This window comes from Microcaecilia unicolor, chromosome 12 (genome assembly GCF_901765095.1).
Source record: "Microcaecilia unicolor chromosome 12, aMicUni1.1, whole genome shotgun sequence".
NCBI lineage: Eukaryota > Metazoa > Chordata > Amphibia > Gymnophiona > Siphonopidae > Microcaecilia > Microcaecilia unicolor.
Window position 1 is genome coordinate 33,408,990 of NC_044042.1, and position 22,623 is coordinate 33,431,612.

The following is a 22,623-nucleotide window of genomic DNA, read 5'->3' on the forward strand; positions in this document are numbered from 1 at the left end:
GTTATGCTGTTCGCCCCACCATCTTCTTGACACAGATTAGGATTGACAATGTGATAGAACAGAGACCCAGGAAATGGTGCACAAGATTTTGCCAAAGTAATGTGTGGCTGGGGCAAGGCTGCTGTGGATTCTTCACTATAATTGATTTTCTGGCTTTTCATTTTGTTTTAGGCTTCAGGACTTGACAGACAGAGACCTGGAGAAGCAAGAGAAAGAAAAGGCTGCCAATAGTCTAGAGGCATTCATTTTTGAACTCAAGTAAGAAAAGAAAGGACTTCCTGCCTAACCTTGCAGTAAAGAGGTTCTATAGGCAAAACAGTCCTAGTGCATGCTGTTTGCAGATTGATAGGATAGGGCTTTGAATGACTGATTTCCATGGTGGTATGGGGGCTGCTGGATTTTATTTTTTTTCTCTGTCATACAATCAGGATAAGCTGTACCAGAAGAATACCAGTTTGTCTCCACTGAAGAGGAGAGAAGAAGACATCTCCAGCAAACTTAGCCAGGCTTCCACCTGGCTGGAAGATGAAGGTTTTTCAGCCACAACCAAGGTATAGCAGATGAGACTGGGGGGAGAAGAATCTTACCCAACAAGGGTGTTCACTGTGCAGTTGCATCTTTTTCATGATTAATTAAGAACATAAGTATTGCCATACTGGGACAGACTGAAGGTCCATCAAGCCCAGCATCTTGTTCCAATCGTGTCCAATCCAGGTTACAAGTACCTGGCAAGATCCCAAAACAGTACAATACATTTTATGCTGTTTATTCTAGAAATAAGCAGTGTATTTTCCCTAAGTCCATCTTAATAATGGCTATGGACTTTCCTTTTAGGAAGCTGTCCAAACCTTCTTTTAAAACCCCACTAAGCTAATTGTTTTTACTACCTTCTCTGGCAACAAATTTCAGAGTTTAAGTGAAGAAATATTTTTTCAGATTTGTTTTAAATGTACTACTTTGTAGCTTCATTGCGTGCCCCCTAGTCCTAGTATTTTGGAAAGAGTTTTATGGATCATAATGTTTATGTAACAGAATGGTGGTAAACCTTATTAAACAAAACAAGAGGGACAAGTTCATGGAAACTAATCCCCAACCAAGGCCCAAAGATTGAAAATAAAGCAGACAGGTGTTTCCTCCACCCCCCCCCCCCCCCCCCACACCCCACCCACCCCCAACCCATGTACTTATAATTAACCTGTAGAATATTGTTGCCTTAGGATGTGGTCAAGGTGACTAATATAGCAGGCTCACAGAGATTTAGACAAGTACAGGTTGAAAATTCATTAAAAAACATTGAGCCCAATAGACTTGGGAGGGCATCGTGCATGCCTGGAACAAGTAAAGAAATAGATCTGGGATCTGCTGAGTACTTGATGCAGACTAGCCATTATTGGAGGAAGAATGTTGGATTCCGTGGACCTGGGTGACTCAGCCATATCTTTTTGTTAAATTGAATAAAGATGAGTACATACAGTCGATCTACATTTGCATCCCATTTCTGGAATGAAATCAAGTACATACAATCACCTATGTTTTGCATCCCATTTCTGGAATAGAAATATTTAATTAACACTTTACATTTTAACACCCTCCTCCTCCCCATCCCAACCTCTCTTGTTTGCATACAACAGTAACATAAGTTAATTCTTCCTCTCTCTACTTAAGACAATCAGAAAAACGTATTACCTTATATCATCAAATATATAAACGGCAAGTGATCGTACTCACTTGCAAATGCGCAGTACAGACTTCCCTCTCTGTCCCGTCCTCGCGTCAAGACGTCATGACATCAGAGGGCGGAGCAGAGAGGGAAACGGGAGTCGAATTGTCGGACGCCGCCTGGAAAGGAATATCGCGCGAAACAACCTCCTGCCCCCCCCCCCCCATCCCCGCCTCCCCCTCCGTATCGGGCCCCCTGCATGGAGGGGGGAAGGAGCGGCGGCGATGAGGGTAGCTGGACATGGGGGGAAGGCAGGGGGGAGAGGCCATGGTTGCTGGACTTGGGGGTGAGAGCAGGGCACAGAGGAGGGTTGCTGGAAATGGGGGGGGAGGGCCAAGGGAAAGAGGAGGGTCACTGAATATGGGGGAGGATCGGTGGACGGGGTGGTGAGGCCAGGGAGAGAGGAGGGCTGCAATACCTCGCCCATTTTACGGGCTTAACGGCTAATTGAGTTATAAAGTGTGTGTGGTTTTTACGTTCTTAGCAAGTTTACAAATATAATGCTCTTCTGATTAGACAATCAAAGTGGTTTATACCAGCATATAGTAGAATTTATAAAATCAAAGCAATATAATACATAATATACAACATCAAATATATGTACACATGCAACAATAAGACCAAAAATATAAACTCAACAACATAATCAGCCCTAATGCAGCTTTGTCTCCAATGTCCAAAGTATACCCATCCATCCCAGGACTAACGATCACTGGAGACAAGAGAATTTTAATGATCCCTTATCCTCTCTGGTTATTAGGAGATGAAAGAGAAGCTTTCAGAGCTCAAGAAAAGTTGCAAGAACCTCTTCTTTCGAGTGGAAGAAAGGAGAAAGGTGGCCAGATCGCCTATCAGCTCTAGCAGTCCTCCTCAATCACTCCAGCATCTTCCTTAAGTAGGAGACTTTCTAAACTGATAGTTGGGAGAGGAGAGGAGGTAGCTGGTGATGATAATACCTATAGGAGCATGTATTCTATAGCTTCTTTGTAACATGTGAAGCTTTTGTTACCATTTAATATACGATCCCCTATACCTCTGTGCCTTAACTTACATATGCTGCTTTCCTGACTTGCGGAGAATCTTTTAGTTATGGGAGACTAGCCTGTGTGTATGTGATATTTCTCTATGGACACATTTACTTTATAAAACTGCATTCCATATTCATATTCTGTATAAACTAACTTCCTTATGTCTTCTAGGGGTGCCCGAATGATCCAGAGCCTGATCAGATCTTTACTGAAGTGGAGTTCAGCACACTGGAGAAAGTGATCAATGAAACATGGGTAAAGAGGGGAAGCTAGGGATAAAATAAAGGCTTCTGGTGTTATTCTGCAGTGTTCTTTTGCTGTCTCTCCCACCCCGCTCCCTAATGTCTCCAATTTGGATAAATTGTTGGGAGCTGCAACCTGCTAATTAAGGGACCCCCCCAGTTTATGGCCTGAGTATAACACGTTGCTTGAAGTTCTGGTGAATAACATACTCAATCTGCTCTTATAAAATGATGATATTCATAGTATAATACACTGTAGACATCATATATCACTTATAATGTGATCACGGGGTCTTTGAACCAGCAGATGGAGACAGAGAAAAAACTACTTTGAGCTCTGCCCCTTAAGGGCACTGTACAGCCTTAGTTTCTCAGTATTTGCAGAAGATGGTGAGGGAAAGAATACTCAGTTCCTGGACTGTAAAAATGTGTTCCTGGGCCAGCTAGCTGATCTCCAGTTGAGCAGAGAGGGGTCCCATAGTATAGTTGGGTTCCCCTGCAGGAGAATAACTCCCCTCTTAATCTCCCCTCTCTTTAGGTCTGTTTGAGGGGTTTAGGGCTTGGAGAGCTCAGAAAGGATAAGGATAGGAAGTCTTTTATTTGAAGAGCAGCAGTACTATAGCAGTACCTTCAGGCCTAAGATGAGCAGCAGATGTGCTGGGGGGATAGGGGGGGCCTCTTATTGTTGATGTGGCTTGATGGATCTTAGGTGGGTGGATCATATTGTGGCTGGGCCTCAGCAGTACAGAGGTCAGCCCAGCAAGCAGTCCTGTGCATCTTCATAGCTGTTTCGTTTTTTTTTTTTTTTGTTTTTTTTTTGCGATGGCAGTGTTCTGAGAGCAGTTGGTTGAAGGACCCAATGGAGCATGTCAGACACTGTCCCAGTGTGGCAATCGCATCACTTCAACCTGTGCTGCATGCTGGTGGAAGTATTCACAGCCTCTTTCAAATTCGGAGCAAAAGATTTTGCTGCCAGCCATGCTGCCCCACATTTCTTGTGGAAAAAATGCAAGAATGGTGACCATTTTATCTTCCTCTTTTCTGAGTGAGTTATCTATAACTGGGAGCTATGGTGCCTGGAGCTAATCAGCAATTCCTCAGCAACCCTCTAGACCAGTCAAGACGCTTGGGTTATGCACGCCTACCAGCAGAGGGAGACTGAGAACACTAAACTTTGAACACTGTACATATAACCTGTGCCTAACCATATCCATCCAGTATTTCTCAGTCTCCAGCAGAGGGTAGACGTGCAGCCTGTGCAGCTTGTCCGGTCTGGTAGGCCCTAGGGGTTTCTTTGCCTTATTTTTCTCTATTTTAGTTCCTTAAAAAAAAAAAAGAGAATCCCTGTGCTTGGTTTCCTCTGTTCTTGGGATGGGGGTCCTGTGGGGTTCTTACTGTACCTCGTGGGGTGTCACACCCGGGTGGCCGGGTCCCTCCCCCTAGCCAGCTCTCCCTCTTGGGCAGCCTTGTGACTCGGCTGCCGTGGTAGGGCGGTAGTCTTGAGTGCTTTACAGCCAGCAACAGCGGGGCTCAAAGTAAAAAAAAAAAAAAAAAAGAATTCAGCTGCTCCTCCGGTTTTGAACCGGAGACTTTCTGGCTGTCCGGGAGAGTCGAGGCGGGTGGTGAGCCGTGGGTGTCTGTGTGTGTGTTTGGGCTTTAGGCTGAGTTACAGTTCTTTAGTTATGTCAGGGAAACTCCTCCATTGCCGTTTTTGCGCTCGTCGAGGTCTGGAAGCACTGGGTTGTCAGTGCAGGTTTTGTGGGGAACCCAAGCCACCTTCCTCCGCGCCTCCGCTGTTAGCGGCAGAGGTTCCTGCTGAGTTGGCCGCTCAGGTGAGTCTGACGGTGTTGCTCCCGGTTTTGGCGCGAACTGCTGCCATTTTGGAATCGACCCGCACGGCGGATCCGACGCAGTCTGCTCAGGGAGTCCCTGTTCTGGGACCATCCTCAGCTGTAGATGCCTATGGGGGGATGGGTTTTCCCCCGGAATTTATATGGTCCATGTTCCAGGCCTGGAAGGCGGACCCATCCCGCATGGAGCTCCCTGGTGAAGGAACAGGAGCGGTGATAGTGAAAAGACCTCGCTTGAATTGGTCAGAGGATCTTGAGACCTTTTCTCTCACAGGTTCTGAGGGGAATCTTAGTGAGCTGGAGGAGATGTCCCTGTCAGCTCAGGCAGCTGAGGACAAAGAGGTGTCCTTGCCAGATGAGGACCCCTCGGTGGTTTTGATTTTTCATAGGGGTGAGTTATCAGAGCTCATTGATCAGGTTTCTACTACCCTAAAATTTGAACCTACAGAGGTTCCTCTGGGAGAGGTGAAGCAAGTGGATCCTTTGATCAAGGGGATTCGGTGTCTTCCATGCTCTTTTCCTATGAACTCTGACCTGAGAGACATGGTGGTGCAGGAGTGGGCTTCTCCAGATACACCTTGCAAGGTGGCTTGGGCCATGGCTAAGCTCTACCCTCTTCCCCAGGTGGATAGGGATTCTTTGAAACCTCCTGCAGTGGTAACGGCGGTCACTAAGGCCACAGCTATTCCGGTAGATGGTGGCGCCGTGTTACGGGACCTGCAGGATAGAAAATTGGAATCCTTTCTTAAGCAGAGTTTTGATTTGTCGACCTTGGCTTTTCAAGCTTCAGTTTGTGGAGGTCTGGTAGCTCGCACTTGTTTCCGCTGGGCTGAGAAGCTTCTGGATAGTCCAGGGTCTGATAGGACTTTCTGGGTTCAGGAGTTGGCTAAGTTGGAAATGGGGTCATCTTTTTTGGCAGATGCGCTGTACGATTTGTTACGGGCGTCGGCAAAGAATATGACCCTAGCGGTAGGAGCCCATCGAGCATTGTGGTTATGGGGTTGGGTCGCTGACGCGGCTTCTAAGTCCAAGCTCTGTTCGCTCCCCTTTAAGGGTTCTATCCATTTTGGAGAGGATTTGGATAAGTTGGTGTGGGGCTTTGGTGAAGCTAAGGTTCCGCGTCTCCCAAAGCTACGTACGAAGTCAGGTGCCAGGGGGACATCTGTGCGTGGTCGTTTTCGAGAAGCGCAGCGGTATAGGCCGGGTAGGTCTAGTGGATCGTCCAGAAGTTGTTTTTTCCAGAGGACTCAGCCCTTTCGGGTTGGACGCCGTGGTGGACGGGACTCCTCTTTGGGGACTTCTGGATTGGTCCATACTTCCAATGATGTTGCAGGGGCCCAGCCTCTGGTACGCATGGGTGCTCGGTTGAATCAATTTTACCACAGGTGGGTCCAGGTTACTTCGGACCAGTGGGTCCTGGAGGTAGTATTCGATGGTTACGCGCTAGAGTTCGACAGTCCTCTTTCAGATTTCTTTCTAGTATTTCCTTGTCACTCTCGGTGCAAAGCAAGAGCAGTGCGAGACACTCTGCTCCGTTTGATCGACCTAGGAGCAGTGATATCCGTTCCTCCAAGGGAAAGGGGGACGGGTTGCTACTCGATTTATTTCATGGTGCCCAAGAGGGGAGGGCTCCTTTCGGCGCATTTTAGACCTCAAGAGGGTCAATGGAGCTTTGAAGGCTCCTCCTTTCAGATGGAAACTTTGTGCTCGGTTATAGTGGCGGTTCAGAAAGGCGAGTATCTCACCTCGTTAGACCTGACGGAAGCATATCTACACATTCCCATCCGGGCAGTGCATCAGTGTTTTCTTTGATTTGCTGTTTTAGGGAAGCATTTCCAGTTTGTGTGCTTCCCTCCTCGCACATTTGCTCTTCGCACATTTTCCAAGGTAATGGTGGTTGTGGCGGCAGCAAGGTATTTTGGGTCATCCTTACCTCGACAATTGGTTGATTCGAGCCAAGTCGAGGTCGGAAAGCAAGGAGGCGACCGCACTGGTGGTGTCCTTTTTGCAATCGCTAGGCTGGGTGGTGAATCCGGCCAAGAATCAGCTAGTCCCTTCTCAGTCCCTGGAGTACCTGGGGGTGCGGTTCGACACGGAGAAAGGTCAAGTATTCCTGACATCCGCTCGAATGTCCAAGCTGCAGGGGCAGATTCGGTTGCTCTGTGCGCAGAGGGCTTCCTTGGCCCATTCTTACCTCCAGGTTCTGGGTTTGATGGCAGCAGCGATAGAAGTAGTCCCCTGGGCCAGGGCCCATATGCTTCAACTGCAAGTGGCTCTGCTGGATCGCTGGTCTCCTCAGACTCAGGAGTTGGAAGAGAAACTTCTGTTAGAGGCGCCTCGTCGCAGCCTGCGCTGGTGGCTTCATACTCCAAATCTACTGAAGGGCATTCCTCTGGATCCTCCGGACTGGGTAGTTCTCACCACGGACGCGGGGTGCTGGGGAGGTCATTGCCTCAACCAGATGGCCCAGGGTTGTTGGAGGAAGCTCACAGGTCCATCAACCGGCTGGAGATGGCGATTCGGTTGGCTCTCCAGTCTTTTCTGTCCCTTCTTGAAGGCAGGGCGGTCAGGGTTCTTTCCAACAACGCAACAGCCGTAGCTTATGTAAATCTGCAGGGGGGAACGAGGAGCAAGAGCGCTGGCCGAAGAGGCGGCAGAGTTACTGAGCTGGGCAGAAGTGCATCTTCAAAGTCTCTCAGCGGCTCACGTGGCTATCTGGAAGTCATGAATGAATTTTGCAAATTGTACAGTGGTTTTCAAGCCCACAATTGCTAGATGGCTAAAGGAGACTATGGTGTCATCTTATTTGCTTGCTGGGAAGCAGGCTGCTGAGGCCTTACGGGCTCATTGTACGAGGTGAGAAGGAACTGCCTTACCGTCTCTGGTGGATATTTGCGAGACGGTGACAAGGTTGACACTTAAGTCCTTTGCCAAGCACTACAGGTGGATGTTGCAGCACTCTCGGAAGCCAGTTATGGGGCTTCAGCCCTCAGGGTGGTGGCGCAAGGATCCCTCCCACTATTCCAGAGGCCCACCCGAGGTTTCCAAGATGTTTGATCGGTGCAAAGTAATGGGTCAAATAATGACTGTCACCTTGCATGGTGCTTCCTGTGTATCTCTTGTTCTGTACAAGTAGTCCAGAGATATGAGAGGTCCACACATGCTTGCTCGTCTGGTTAGTGTTAGCAAGTTGTTTAAGGTAGTTGTGTTTATTCTGAGTTTATCCTTACTATTTATCTAAATAAATACTGAGGAGAGCTGGATTGGATGCTAGGAGATATCTCAGCTGAGTTTTGAGTTCTATCTCCACCTGCTGGTTGATGGACACAACTATCCCACAGGTAGTGGAATAGTGGGAAGGACTAACAGAAAATTCAGGTTAAGACCTAATTTCTCCTTTACACATGGAAAATTGTATAAAATTGGCACCTTGTAAGTCATGTGAAAAATTATAGATGTTTAAAACTTATTTGGCTCCTTAAATACATGACTATCAAAGGGTTCATTAAAATGTATACCATGTGTTCAGTTTTTGAGCCTTTTAGTTTAGATATGAATATTGCCCAACTCACGTTAACGGTTTCAATATTCTTGTGCACAGATGTAAAGATTGGGAAGTCACTGTATTAACTTTGTTGTAATGTTTTACAGATCTGGAGAAATGAAACATTGGCAGAACAGGAGAAATTGCCACCATCACAAAAACCACTATTACTGTCCAAAGACATTGAACAGAAGTTGGCAACCCTGGACCGTGAGGTGCAGTACCTCCTTAACAAGGCCAAGTTTGCCAAACCCAGGCACAAGAAGGACAAAGAAAAGAACACAACAAAAACAGAAGCAGAGAAAAACACAACATCCTCTGCAGAAAGCGAAAAAATAATTTCCCCTGCAGAGGAGAGCCAGAAAGGTGAGGAAGCAGATACTTGGAAGGCAAAAGGAAGAAGTATACACAGGGATGGGGCATGATGGTTTTATATATATATATATATATATATATATATATATATATATATACACACACACACAGTGCAATCTGCTTAAGTGCAAGGGGCTGGGAAGGAAGAAATGCATGTACTTAACCGTTGTGACCTAAAGAAGCTTGACATCTGATAAACACATGTACAGTACTGTTTATTATTATACATACAGTATACAGTCTCTGTTAACTGACGTTGGGCTTACTTGAAGTAATCAGTTATAGTCCTCTGTACACTGTTGTGTCTGTGAGTTCCATAGACTACGTCTGCCAGACGGTAAAACTGTCATAGCACTGACATCCAGTGGCCTCCAGATAGGCCCGCACAGTTTTGACTCTCCAGCGCTCTTGCAAAAGTGACAGGAGGAGGTTGAATTTCATCAGCATGTGCCTCGCTGCTCATTTCATCATCTGTTTCATCATCAGCTGTTGCCTGCGTGTAGGCATATATCTGGACATCAGTGCTGTCGTCAGCTGTTTGTAGATCGTAATCAACAGCTACGTAGTGATGAAACTCCTCTTCAGTAACACAGGCTGGGATGTCAATAGCCTGTTCATCTGATGCGTTTGCAACAGCTGCATCTGTTTCGTCCCTCTCCACATCCCTAACAAAGCTTGCCTGCTTGTAGCAGTTCACAATGGTTGCCTGTGTAACATGATTCCAGGCTTCTTTCTGCATATGTAGCGAATCCAACAGTGATAGATTACGAGCCAGTTCAACAGCACGTTTATCCTTGCCAGTCTGGTCATCCATAACACTCATCAGATGACGTAGCACAAGAGCCCGATAATGTTGTTTGAAATTGGCTATTATACCCTGATCCATAGGTTGGATCTGAGAGGTAGTGTTTGGTGGCAGGAAGACCACCTTGACGTTACACAGCCTGACATCATCACTGTGTGCAGCACAATTATCACAAAGCAGCAAAATCTGACGCTTTTGTGCCCGCATTCTAGTGTCTAACTTCTTTAGCCACTGCTTCCAATTTGCGTTAGCCTTGTATGACACAGGAAGTCGCTTAATATTCTTGAAGCAACGGGGCTGTTTGCTCTTTCCAGTGACGAGTGGTTCCAGCTTCTCAATCCCATCCATATTGCAGCAAAGGAGGATTGTCAGTTGGTCCTTTGACGTTTTACCTCCTGTAGTTTCGGCTTGTTTGAATGCAAGTGTTGCATCGGGAATTGCTTGCCAGTAGAGACTGTTTTCGTCAGCTTTGAAAATGTCACGAGGTGAAAACTCGTTCAAGATGGTAGGAAGAACTGAAACAACCCAATTTTCAGCACCAAAGTCATTAGTGTCTTGTTTTTCACCATGCTGTTTCTTGAATTTTATGTTGTTCCTCTCCTTCCATCTTTCCAACCATCCAACAGTGGCTTTGAATTCAGTTAGTCCAAGACTTTCAGCTAGCTAGTAAGCTTTCTCCATAAGCAGTGGACCACTGACAGGAAACTGTCTGCTCCTGATTTGAGAAAACCACCAAAGAGCATCTTCTACCTCCTCAGCTTTTCCCGCCCGTTTTCGTTTCCATTTGTATTGTTTTGCCAGTGTTCCAGAAGCTGGTCTTTCTGCTTCAAGATACTTGAAATTTGACTGGGATTGACACCATATTCTTTAGCAATAGATGCTTGACTTTGTTTTCTAATTCGTTCAGCCAGGTTAGTCTTACAGTTGCGCGACGACGATGACGACTCCACTGTACACTCTAACAACATTCTTTCACTTATTCTGCCTGTGGCAGTTAAAGGCGCGGTAAATTTGAAATCTCGTTTGTTGTCACGCTACAGTTGGCTTCCATATTCTGTGCGCGTTCTTATGCGGAGTCTTTCCTACAGGGGAGCGGTCTTAAACCATGCATATAAGCGAATCTTGCACTTATCAGTGGTGCGCTAAACCAAGGTTTGGCCCCATAGAAATTGATGGCCCACAAAACGGGACCGAAGTACAGCATGCAGTTAAACAGAGTATGCGCTTATCTGAAGTGCACTTAAATGGAGTGCATTGTGTGTGTGCATGTATATGTGTGTATGTGTATATATATATATATATATGTATATATATATGTATATATATATATAATATGTATAGGAGCCAACTTTTCAAAATGATTGGGGGTGCTGAATTTTTTTTTTTTTTTTTTACAGGTGGTGCATTCCCCCTCCCTCTCCTCCGAGTGCCAGATCCCCCCCCCTCCTCCGAGTGCCAGTCCGACCCCAGCCCGACCTCTACTCCCACAACAGTCCTCCGCCGGTCCGCCCTTGCCTTCCTGCGTCGGAGTCCCGGCGGCAGCAGTGAAAGGCGAGCAGGCTCGGTGCTTCAGCCCTTCCCTTCTCTCTCAGCTCTGGTCCCGCCCTTGCAGAAACAGGAAATGAGGGCGGGACCAGAGCTGAGAGAGAAGGGAAGGCTAAAGCATCAAGCCTGCTCGCCTTTCACTGCTGCCACCGGGACCCTGAGGTAAGATGACTTTTAAAATTCTGGGCGGCACGCAGGAAGGCGAGGGCGGGCTGGCGGAGGACTGTTGAGGGAGAAGAGGGTGGGCACCGAGCAGGTCGGGCTGGCAACTTCCGACTTCCAGCGGGTGAAAATATTGGGGGTGCTCGAGAACCCACAGAGTTGGCGCCTATGTATATATGTGTGTGTGTATGTATGTATATGTGTGTGTGTTTTCCACATGTTTATGAACAACATGTGATTATGTTCTGTTCCTTGATGAAGCACAATGCGTGAAGCAGCAGCATAATTTATCCAAAACCCTGCGGTTCTGGTTCTTACCCATTGCCTGGGACTTGGTGTCTTGTGTATGTTGTGAAAACAAATTGTTGAGTCAGTGCATTTACTACCCTGTCCTTTTCCTCTCATAGATAAATCAGGTGATGCAAGTCCCGTCAAGGAACCCCCTACAGAAGAGGAGAGCAGCAAAGACAGAGGGCTGGAGCCCCCTGAGCTGGGAGGTAAACCTTGGCTCGCTTCTGAATTATAGAGCATTGATGAGGTCTTGGTGCTGGAGCCCCCTAACCTGGGAGGTAAACCACGACTTGTTTCTGATATACAAAGCACTGATGAGGCCTCATTGCTGGCAGGGGTTAAACCAGAGCTTGCCTCTGCATCATAGAGCACCAGTGAGGCCTCGGTGCAGGTGGATATTACACAGCAGAACACTCTGCATCCTTACTTATGTAAGGAAGACTGGTTGCTTGGGGCACTGGAATCCCGTGGATGATGCAGACATTTAAGTAAGGTGCTTTTATTCTTCAGCTTGGTAGGTAGACCGGTCCCAGCTTAGTTCATCATGCTCAATGATTTTAATAGTATTTTGTCAGTGTTATGTGGGTCACGTGACTCTAGCTTTCAGACTTACTCTGCAGCAGAGATGGTGTGTAAATTATGATTTGCTAACACATACTTCAAGCAGCTTTCCAGCACACATTCCCTTGCTTTCTTGTGTACTCAAACGTGGGTTTTTTTTTGTTTGTTTCATGTATTTGCAAAAGGATGACAAATGGGCACCTTCCTACAGGTTTCTTAATTCTTGAACCCTCAAGAAAGGCTAATTTGAAATACCGAGGAAGGTCTTGATCCCTTTTTCAGTACAAATTTTATATACAGGATATGAAATGAGAATAGAAAATGTGTAGCTCCATGACTGATTCATCTAGCTAAAGAAGTACCTAATTTTCCTAGGTAAAAGCTTTGTAGGAGAGGGGGTGGCCAGTAAGTACCTAATTTTCCTAGGTAAAGGCTGTGTGGGAGAGGGGGGGGGCCTAAAAAATTTACTTGGCATCTCTAAATTTGAACTTACGACACTGCCGTTGGGGTTTTATCAAATCTCTATGCAGACCTAGAGGAATATATTCTGCACTCCAGCACATAGTATCTTCTCAAAGTCCAACAATTTAAATTAATCTGGCACTTATGCATGCTTTCTCAAACCTCCTACATACAGCGCATTTCAGCTCTACAACTGGCAAAATCCACATTACTGGCCAGACTGATGATCACTAGACTTATTGTTAACAATGTTGTTACAGGGTTCCCAACATCTGTGTTCAGTAAAATTAACTGAACAATCCCCATCCCCATCCCCTCTGAGCAGCTTAAGTGCCTCATCTCTTGGTGATAGAAGCAGATTCTCATAACAGCCGCAGAATCAAAACTACAATAAATAACATTTTTGTGGATAAGCAAGATAAGCCAGCCACACAGATAATCAAACATTGCATTGTAATGGTTTAAAACATTGCTAAAGTTTTATTCTTTTTCAGCATGTTAATGAGGGCCACAATCTGTAGCTTAAAAAAATAGGAAGATGTTTAGTTAAAAAGCTGGCCCTTTACTTTTAGATCATAAATATTTAGCTTGTACTTTTTCATTAGTAGCCCAAGGTGAGTTACATTCAGGTGCAGTAGGTATTTCCCTTTCCCAGGGGGCTTAGAGTCTAAGGACCTTCTTTACTAATGTGCATTAACCAGTTAACCCATGTTAAATAACATGAGCCCTAGTATTAACAGTGAAGCCTTAAGTCTGTACCCAAGCAGTGGAAGGTGAAGTGATGTGCTGAAGGCTTATTCTCAGACTGCTGCACGGTTGGAACTTAACAGGGGTAGAGTTAAGGAGAGAAACTAGTGCTAGCTTGAAACTGCTAAAGACCTCTAGGTAATAGTCTGGCATTACACCAATGAAGGCACAGACAATAAAAACTTCATAGAGAGCATAGTTAGTTCATCAAGCCAACAGGTCAACTAAGTATGTAGTATGACCCTGATTAGTTTTTGACCTCAATTTTTAAGTGTGTCTAACTTTACTCTGGTCTTCACTGGAAGTCGGTGCAGGTAATATAAAATTTGACAAAATATTCTTATTCTTTTTTTGTTTGTTTCTGTTAACCTCATTGTCGCATTCTAGAGCAGCCATAACTTCCTATAGTTTCCTGTCCCAGGTGAGAGGTGTTCTACTGGGAGTAGAAACACTGGATACGTTTTTTTTTTTACAGAAGACACCCCCTCCCCCAACAATGTTACAGCTTCCAGATCTATAAAATTCTCCGATTCTGACAAATTTATATTTTGTGTTTACTTTATAGAATCTGTGAACAAGAAGACTCCTGAAGAAAACCGGAAAACTGACGAGTTATGAATTCTGACCGCCTTCTCACCACCTATTTATTAACATTACTTTTTTGTAATGGACCTGGCAGAGCATACCAGATGGGCAGACATACAGTGCAGCAGAGATGTACATTTCTATTATCTGTGCGTTTCACTGGTACTTGCAGAATTCAGCCTTTTTTTTTTTCTGTCCACCGTTGTCGCCACCCCACCCCTTTCACCCATTTATGGTGGTTGATTTTGAGGTGCAGTAAAATTAAACCACTTTGCACTTCCATACAGTGCCGTTACATCTAATGCAAGATTGCATTAATACAATGTTCTGATCTCTACGCAAAACCTTTTTTTTTTTTTTTGGACGACTGGGGGCCACTCATTGTGAAATCTACTGCTTTTACTTGTTTAGTTTCACAAATATTTTGTGATCTTTTGTGAGCAGGACACATGAAGCTGCTAAATTTAGGAAAGTATCATTTTGTGTGTTTTCTCACATTTTCATAAATGTGCGGCTGAATGCCTAATAATGCTTGCTGTTTTGTGTGTCCTCATCTCTCTTGTGGTTCTTGTTAAGACATGTTTCTTACATGATGAATCGTTACTCTGGTGCAATTAAAGACATAAGTTTATAGTTTTCAGAATCTGAAGGTGCAAAGATATAGTAATTATACCAAACACTAGAAAGGAAAAGCAGGTAGACATGATGGGTGTCTGTTTCATGTGCATTCATTATGTTTTAACCAGTGAATCTATACGAAAGGGGAAACAAAAGATGGTAAGGAACAGCTCAGAATTTTTTTTGTTTGTCCCAGATCCACATAACATGCTGGACAAACGGGGCCCTAATTTCCAGGGGAAATATTTGCCATAATACTGTTGGTTAAGCTGAAAATTGAACCCTTGTTAATAGTCTTGTTCTGTTCTACCTGTCCACCTTGTAATTCTCTTAGATTCTATTTTTCCACATTTCAGTAAAGTTAAAATGTACACACAAACGTATACTTCTGGAACTTGGAAGGGAAGGCCTTTTACAAAATATATGTTTTGTGTTTTGGAAAAATAGAATGTGTTGAATTGCCTCCTTTTTTTTTTTATGCCTCCTGCCCATGTCTCTTCTCCCTAATTATTAGTCTCGGCCCCGCCATTCTGCCAAGTCGGATTCTATAAAATCAGAGAACTGTTCTCATCAATGATATCTTCCTCTAACACAGTTGTCAATACTTAGGGGGCCCATTTACAAAGCGGTGTTGGAGCTACTGCTGCTTTGCATGTCAATCTGCCACTACCGCTGGCCTAATGCAGGAGCCAGTGGTAATGCCTGCCTCCCAGTGTGCGCCAATTCCAGCACATCTGGAAATGTTTTGTCTTTAAACCATGTGCTGCTAGGTTAGCTCAGGAGCCCTTACTGTCACTTAAATAGGTGGTGGTAAGGGCCCCCCCCCCCCCCCCCCCCCCCAGTAATGGCTGTGTGTCAACTGTTTACTTACTGCACAGCCATTTCCCTTTTTTGACCTTTTACCCGCTGTGGGAAAAGGGCTCTTGGTGCTCTACCACAGGGCCCCCTAGTCTCTTCCCAGGGAACAGAAACTTTACATCTTTCAGCTTTGTGCGATATAGCTGTGAATAATCTGTAATGTTACTCAGAAGTGGGATTGTTCCACAGTTGTGAGATATCAGATCGTTAAAAGTTGATAAACTTGAAATAAGTAAAAGCAGTTTAATATTTGAATAGATTGCAAGCGTTAGGAGATCCCTAAGGTGGGCTGTGTCAATGTGGTCACTGCACTTTACTGATCTGCACTCAAGTTTCACACTGCTGCCACCTGGAAATTGTGAGACTGCGGAAGCCCTGCAGGTGGCCGCAGTGTGGGACTCCACTGTGAATGAGGAATAGCCTTGGCATCTGGCAGGTACCTCTTCCCCCTTAAGTTTCCCAGCTTTCTGTGGTGTGGTTAGATTTTTTTTTTTTTTTTTTTTAATCTGTGTTGTAGTCTTCCATGATTACCATTTGGGACATGTGGTAATGCCATCTTGCTGTCCTGAGATGTGTTGCACTGTGTAAGATATCTCAAAATTTAATTCACTTTATACTAGTGTGTACCTATACCAGCTTTTGGACCAGATTCCAGAGAATCAGGCTAAACTTCATTCTAGGAATGTACATATAAGATGGCACTGGGTCTTATGTAATGAGGCACAGCTCATAATTTCTCTCTCATTAAATAGCATATCCCTGTGGCATGCACTAGAGCATACTACAGTGGTTGATACTTCTTTGGCCACCGCTATTTCTACCATAAAAATTCTACACTGCATTTAGGGGTTGATTTTATAACTCGGTGCCTGTGTAAAGGAGCTTATTTTATAAAGGAAAACCACCCTGCTCAAGTAAACAAGGATATCCAATAAACAAATAGTTTATGAATGTTTAAAAATAGTGAATGGGGTCTTCAGAAAAGAGGCTTAATATGTAATTTTCAGTAAGAAGTAACCCCATGTGGACAATGGGGAGCCGGTTGATATTGTATATCTGGATTTTCAGAAGGCGTTTGACAAAGTGCCGCACGAAAGACTCCTGAAGAAATTGCAGAGTCATGGAATCGGAGGTAGGGTATTATTATGGATTAAGAACTGGTTGAAAGATAGGAAGCAGAGAGTAGGATTGCGTGGCCAGTATTCTCAGTGGAGGAGGGTAGTTAGTGGGGTCCCGCAGGGGTCTGTGCTGGGTCCGTTGCTTTTTAATGTATTTATAAATGACCTAGAGATGGGAATAACTAGTGAGGTAATTAAATTCGCCGATGACACAAAATTATTCAGGGTCGTCAAGTCGCAGGAGGAATGTGAACGATTACAGGAGGACCTTGCGAGACTGGGAGAATGGGCGTGCAAGTGGCAGATGAAGTTCAATGTTGACAAGTGCAAAGTGATGCATGTGGGTAAGAGGAACCCGAATTATAGCTACGTCTTGCAAGGTTCCGCGTTAGGAGTTACGGATCAAGAAAGGGATCTGGGTGTCGTCGTCGATGATACGCTGAAACCTTCTGCTCAGTGTGCTGCTGCGGCTAGGAAAGCGAATAGAATGTTGGGTGTTATTAAGAAGGGTATGGAGTCCAGGTGTGCGGATGTTATAATGCCGTTGTATCGCTCCATGGTGCGACCGCACCTGGAGTATTGTGTTCAGTACTGGTCTCCGTATCTCAAAAAAGATATAGTAGAATTGGAAAAGGTACAGCGAAGGGCGACGAAAATGATAGTGGGGATGGGACGACTTTCCTATGAAGAGAGGCTGAGAAGGCTAGGGCTTTTCAGCTTGGAGAAGAGACGGCTGAGGGGAGATATGATAGAAGTGTATAAAATAATGAGTGGAATGGATCGGGTGGATGTGAAGCGACTGTTCACGCTATCCAAAAATACTAGGACTAGAGGGCATGAGTTGAAGCTACAGTGTGGTAAATTTAAAACGAATCGGAGAAAATTTTTCTTCACCCAACGTGTAATTAGACTCTGGAATTCATTGCCGGAGAACGTGGTACGGGCGGTTAGCTTGACGGAGTTTAAAAAGGGGTTAGATAGATTCCTAAAGGACAAGTCCATAGACCGCTATTAAATGGACTGGAAAAATTCCTCATTTTTAGGTACAACTTGTCTGGAATGTTTTTACGTTTGGGGAGCGTGCCAGGTGCCCTTGACCTGGATTGGCCACTGTCGGTGACAGGATGCTGGGCTAGATGGACCTTTGGTCTTTCCCAGTATGGCACTACTTATGTACTTATGTACTTATGTACCTGTGGTAAAAAAAAAATCATCAGATCCACTTGATCCTTGTTATTTTTTTTGGACAACTTTTATGCAGAGAATGTTAAGAATAGAAAGGAACTGTTTTGCATCAAGTTTCACACAAGTGGATCTGATCATTTTTACTATAGATGTTTGACTCCTTACTGAAAATTACATATTCTGGAATCTGGACGCCTATTTGTTTGTTTATTGGATATACCTGTTTACTTGGAAAGTTGGTAGTTTTTTAATTTTTATTTAATTTTAAAATTTCCTCTACGACCCTCCAGACCGGTCAAGACGCGTGGGTTATGTCCTCCTACCAGCAGAGGGAGACTGAGAAACACTGAGCTTTTGAATACTGTATATATAACCTGTGCAGTACATCCACTAGCCAGTATTTTCTCAGTCTCAGCAGAGGTAGATGGACAGCCTGTGCAGTCTTCAATAGTCTGGTGAGGTAGCTGGATTATACGGTTAAGGGATTTATTCTCTGATTGCCAAATTTAATGTGTTTTCACTATTCCCTGTACGTGGTTTAAAAAAAAAAAAAAAAAAAAAAAAAGTAAGTGCTTCGGGGCCCTGGGTCCAGTGGGGCCCAGTTTTTCCCCCCTGGGGTGTCACACCTGTGTTCAGGTCCCTCCCCCTGTGCTGCTCTCCTTGGAGACCCTGGCAGCTTTGTGCCTCGGCTGCTTTTCTAATATTGTAGCCTTGAGAGCCCCTCACTTCTCAGCTGCCAAAATTTGGGTGATGTCTCTTTAAGAGCTATCTGAAGCTGTTTCTGCATAGGAACGGACGGCAGGTCCGTTCCCTGTTTGTAGCGAGTGAGAGCAGTGCGAGTGCTTGTGCTGGGGAAGCGGTGAGTGAAAAGTTTCTTTTGGCGCCGTTTTGCACAGCGTGTTGGGAGCTTCGGGGTCATGGCAGGCAAACTCCTTCGCTGTCGCGCGTGCTCGCGCCGAGGAGTAGAAGCTCCGGGAGGTCAGTGCCGGTTGTGCGGCGAACCGAAGCAGGCCTCGCCGATGGCGGCACCCCCGGTATTGAGCGCGGAGGTCCCGGCGAGTTCGGGGGTGTTGGGGGCGGCAGGAGCGTCGGCAGGGACGGTTTCGGCGAATTTAGTTTTGGCGGGAACGGCCGCCATTTTGGATTCCGCGCGTCCCGCGGAATCAGCTGTTTTTGGCCCTGCTGCTCCCGGATCGGCTCCAAAAGGGGGGCCTGAGGGTACAGGAGGCGTTGGTTTTCCGCCGGATTTTGTTTGGACCCTCTATCAAGCCTGGAAGGCGGGACCCACTCCTTTAGGGGAGGGGCCTAGTTCGGCAGTGTCTAAGAGGCCTCGTTTTGAGTGGGACGACGAGGAGGGATTCTCTCCTGTAGGCTCTGAAGGTGCTTTTAGTGATGTAGGGGACCCTGAGGGGTTTGAGGGTCCTCAGGATCCGGAGTTGGTGGTTCCTGGGGAGGACCCCTCCGTAGTGCGGATTTTTCACAGGGAGGAGCTTGCGGAGCTCATTGAGCAGGTCTCTTCAACCCTTAAGTTTGAGCAGCCAGAAGCGGCTTTGGGGGAGGCTAGACAGGTGGACCCCTTGGTTAAGGGGATTCAGAGGCAGGCTAGGTCTTTTCCCATGAATAAGGACATCCGGGATATGGTGTTTCAAGAGTGGCATTCGCCGGATTCTCCCTGTAAAGTGTCTAAAGCAATGTCTAGACTGTACCCGCTCCCACAGGAGGATAGAGATTCCTTTAAGGCACCCACAGTAGATGCGGTGGTGACAGCAGTTACAAAAGCCACGGCTATTCCGGTGGACGGGGGGACTGCTCTCCGGGATCCCCAGGATAGGAGGCTTGAGTCCTTCCTCAAGCGGAGTTTCGATTTGTCGGCCCTGGCCCTGCAGGCCTCGGTTTGTGGGGGGCTGGTTGCGCGGGCGTGTTTCCGATGGGCCGAGAAGCTGCTTGATGATTCAGTGGAGGTTGGGACCTCCGGTGTGCAGGAATTAGCCAAATTGGAAATGGGATCGTCCTTTTTGTCGGACGCGCTGTATGATTTGCTCCGTGCCTCGGCCAAGAATATGGCTATGCTGGTGGGGGCACGTAGAGCACTGTGGTTGCGAGGTTGGGTCGCAGATGCGGCTTCCAAAGCCAAGCTTTGTTCGCTTCCTTTTAAGGGGTCCATGCTTTTTGGTGAGGATTTGGATAAGTTGGTGCGCGGGCTCAGTGATACCAAGGCCCCTCGCCTTCCGGATTTTCGTCCTAAGGCGGCTTTCAGGGGTACTTCCTCCCGAGGTCGGTTTAAGGAGGCTCGCCGGTATAGGCCCGGGAGGACTAGTGGTCCCTTTAGAGGTCGGTTCTTTCAGCGCACTCAGTCCTTTCGGGGCAATCGGCGCGGAGGGCGTGATTTTCCCGCAGGAGGACAGGCGTCGGGGCGTAATTCGCAATGAAGGTGTGCGGGCCCAGGCTCTGGTTCGGGTAGGGGCTCGGCTGAGTCTGTTTTACCAGGACTGGGCCCAAATCACTTCGGATCATTGGGTTCTCGAGGTGGTGCGAGACGGATACGCTCTGGAGTTCGACGGCCCGCCTCCCGAAAGGTTTCTGGAGTCTCCTTGTCATTCGAGGCTCAAGCGGGCAGCGGTGCGGGACACTCTGGCTCGTTTGATCAGTCTGGGGGCGGTGGTCCCTGTTCCCCCCGCTCAGCGCCGCTTGGGCTGCTATTCAATCTATTTTGTGGTCCCGAAGAAGGAGGATGCCTTTCGGCCTATACTAGATCTGAAGGCGGTCAATGCAGCTCTCAGAGTCCCCTCTTTTCGCATGGAGACATTGAGGTCGGTCATTGTCGCGGTGCAGGAAGGGGAGTTTCTCACGTCTTTGGATTTGACGGAGGCTTATTTGCACATCCCCATTCGGGCCGCTCATCAGCGATTTCTGCGCTTTGCGGTTTTAGGAAAGCATTTTCAGTTTTGTGCTCTGCCTTTCGGATTAGCAACGGCTCCTCGGACATTTTCCAAGATCATGGTTGTAGTGGCGGCGGCCTTGCGGAAGCAGGGTATTCTGGTGCACCCGTACCTGGACGATTGGTTGATTCGGGCCAAGTCCCAGTCGGAGAGCGAGGTGTCTACTGCTCGGGTGGTGCAGTTTCTTCAGTCTCTGGGCTGGGTAGTGAACTTCGCCAAGAGTCACCTGGTGCCGTCGCAGTCGCTGGAGTATCTGGGAGTTCGTTTCGATACCAGAACCGGTCGAGTCTTCCTGCCGGGCCCTCGGATTTGCAAGTTGCAGGGTCAGATTCGTCTGTTCCTGTCGGAGGCGGCTCCGACGGCCCGGGAGTATCTACAAGTCCTAGGGTTGATGGCGGCCACCATAGAGGTAGTTCCGTGGGCCCGGGCGCACATGCGGCAGTTGCAGTCAGCTCTTCTCAGTCGGTGGTCACCCCTGTCGCAGGAGTTGGACGTACGTCTTCAGTTGCCGGTAAGCCCACGCCTCAGTCTCCGGTGGTGGCTAAACCCAGGAAATCTGGACACGGGAATGCCGTTGGAGGCTCCACAGTGGGTGGTCCTCGTCACAGACGCCAGTCTTCAGGGCTGGGGGGCCCATTGTCTCGGTCAGGTAGCTCAAGGTCGTTGGTCCCAGGTAGAAGCTCAGTGGTCCATCAATCGTTTGGAAACTCGGGCCATTCGACTGGCGCTTCTGGCGTTTCAGAGTGTGCTGTTGCGGAAAGCAGTCCGGGTGTTCTGCGACAACGCCACCGCCGTGGCTTATGTCAACCGTCAGGGGGGCACAAAGAGTCAGGCGGTCGCGGAGGAGGCGGCGCTGTTGTGTCAGTGGGCGGAGGTTCATCTTCTAGCGCTCTCCGCGGCACATGTGGCTGGAGTAGACAACGTGGAGGCAGATTACCTAAGCAGGCATGCTCTAGACCCAGGAGAATGGGCGCTTCATCGGGCGGTGTTCAATCGCATTGTGTCGGTCTGGGGACTTCCCGTGATGGATCTCATGGCAACAGCCCGCAATACTCACGTTCAGAGGTTTTTCAGTCGACGGAGGGATCCGCGAGCGGAAGGCATAGACGCGCTCCTGATGGTTTGGCCGCAGGAGTTGCTGTATGTGTTTCCTCCATGGCCGTTGGTCGGTCGAGTGGTTCAGCGCATTGCTCGGCATCACGGTCAAGTGATTTTGGTAGCCCCGAATTGGCCGCGTCGGCCGTGGTACGGAGATCTGGTTCGGTTGGCAGTAGCGGACCCTCTGCCGTTGTCAGAGTCAGTGGTGTTGTGTCAGGGACCGATAGTTATGCCGGATCCGGCTCGGTTCTCGCTTACGGCCTGGCTCTTGAGAGGCACAGGTTAAGGAAGAAAGGTTTTTCGCCCAGAGTTATCGAGACGATGTTGAGTTCGCGTAGGCAGTCCACTTCGTTGGCGTATGTCCGGGTCTGGAGAGTATTTGAGCATTGGTGTGCGGGTAGACAAATTCTTCCCTTTCGAGCGTCGGTGACAGATGTCTTGGAGTTTTTGCAGGATGGTATGGACAGGGGTCTGGCCTTGTCTTCTTTGAAGGTACAGGTGGCAGCTTTGTCGTGTTTTCGTGGAAAGATCCAGGGGAAGTCGTTAGCTTCTAGTCCGGATGTGGTTCGATTTTTGAAGGGTGTTAAGTTACTGCGGCCGCCCCGGCGGCGGATGGTGCCTCCGTGGGATTTGAATCTCGTACTGGATGCTTTGGTGAGGCCGCCGTTTGAGCCCTTGGTTTCTGTTTCGGATAAGGATCTGTCCCTAAAGACTGTGTTCTTGGTGGCTATTACTTCAGCCCGGCGGGTGTCAGAACTTCAGGCTTTGTCTTGTAGAGAACCCTTTTTGTCCTTTTCCAAGGAGAAGGTTTCGTTGCGCCCGGTGCCGTCCTTTGTGCCCAAGGTGGTTTCAGAGTTCCATGTGAATCAAGTTATTTCCTTGCCAGTCTT

At 47.2% G+C, this 22,623-nt stretch overlaps 1 long non-coding RNA gene across 1 annotated transcript; it reads left to right on the forward strand.

Moving 5' to 3' along the window:
* Window positions 1-2,934: 2,934 nt before the first annotated feature.
* On the forward strand, window positions 2,935-14,981 carry LOC115481736. Its single transcript, XR_003943995.1, has 4 exons — window positions 2,935-3,003; window positions 8,492-8,750; window positions 11,679-11,768; window positions 13,898-14,981. It is a non-coding gene; the product is annotated as an uncharacterized LOC115481736 (long non-coding RNA).
* Window positions 14,982-22,623: the final 7,642 nt, after the last annotated feature.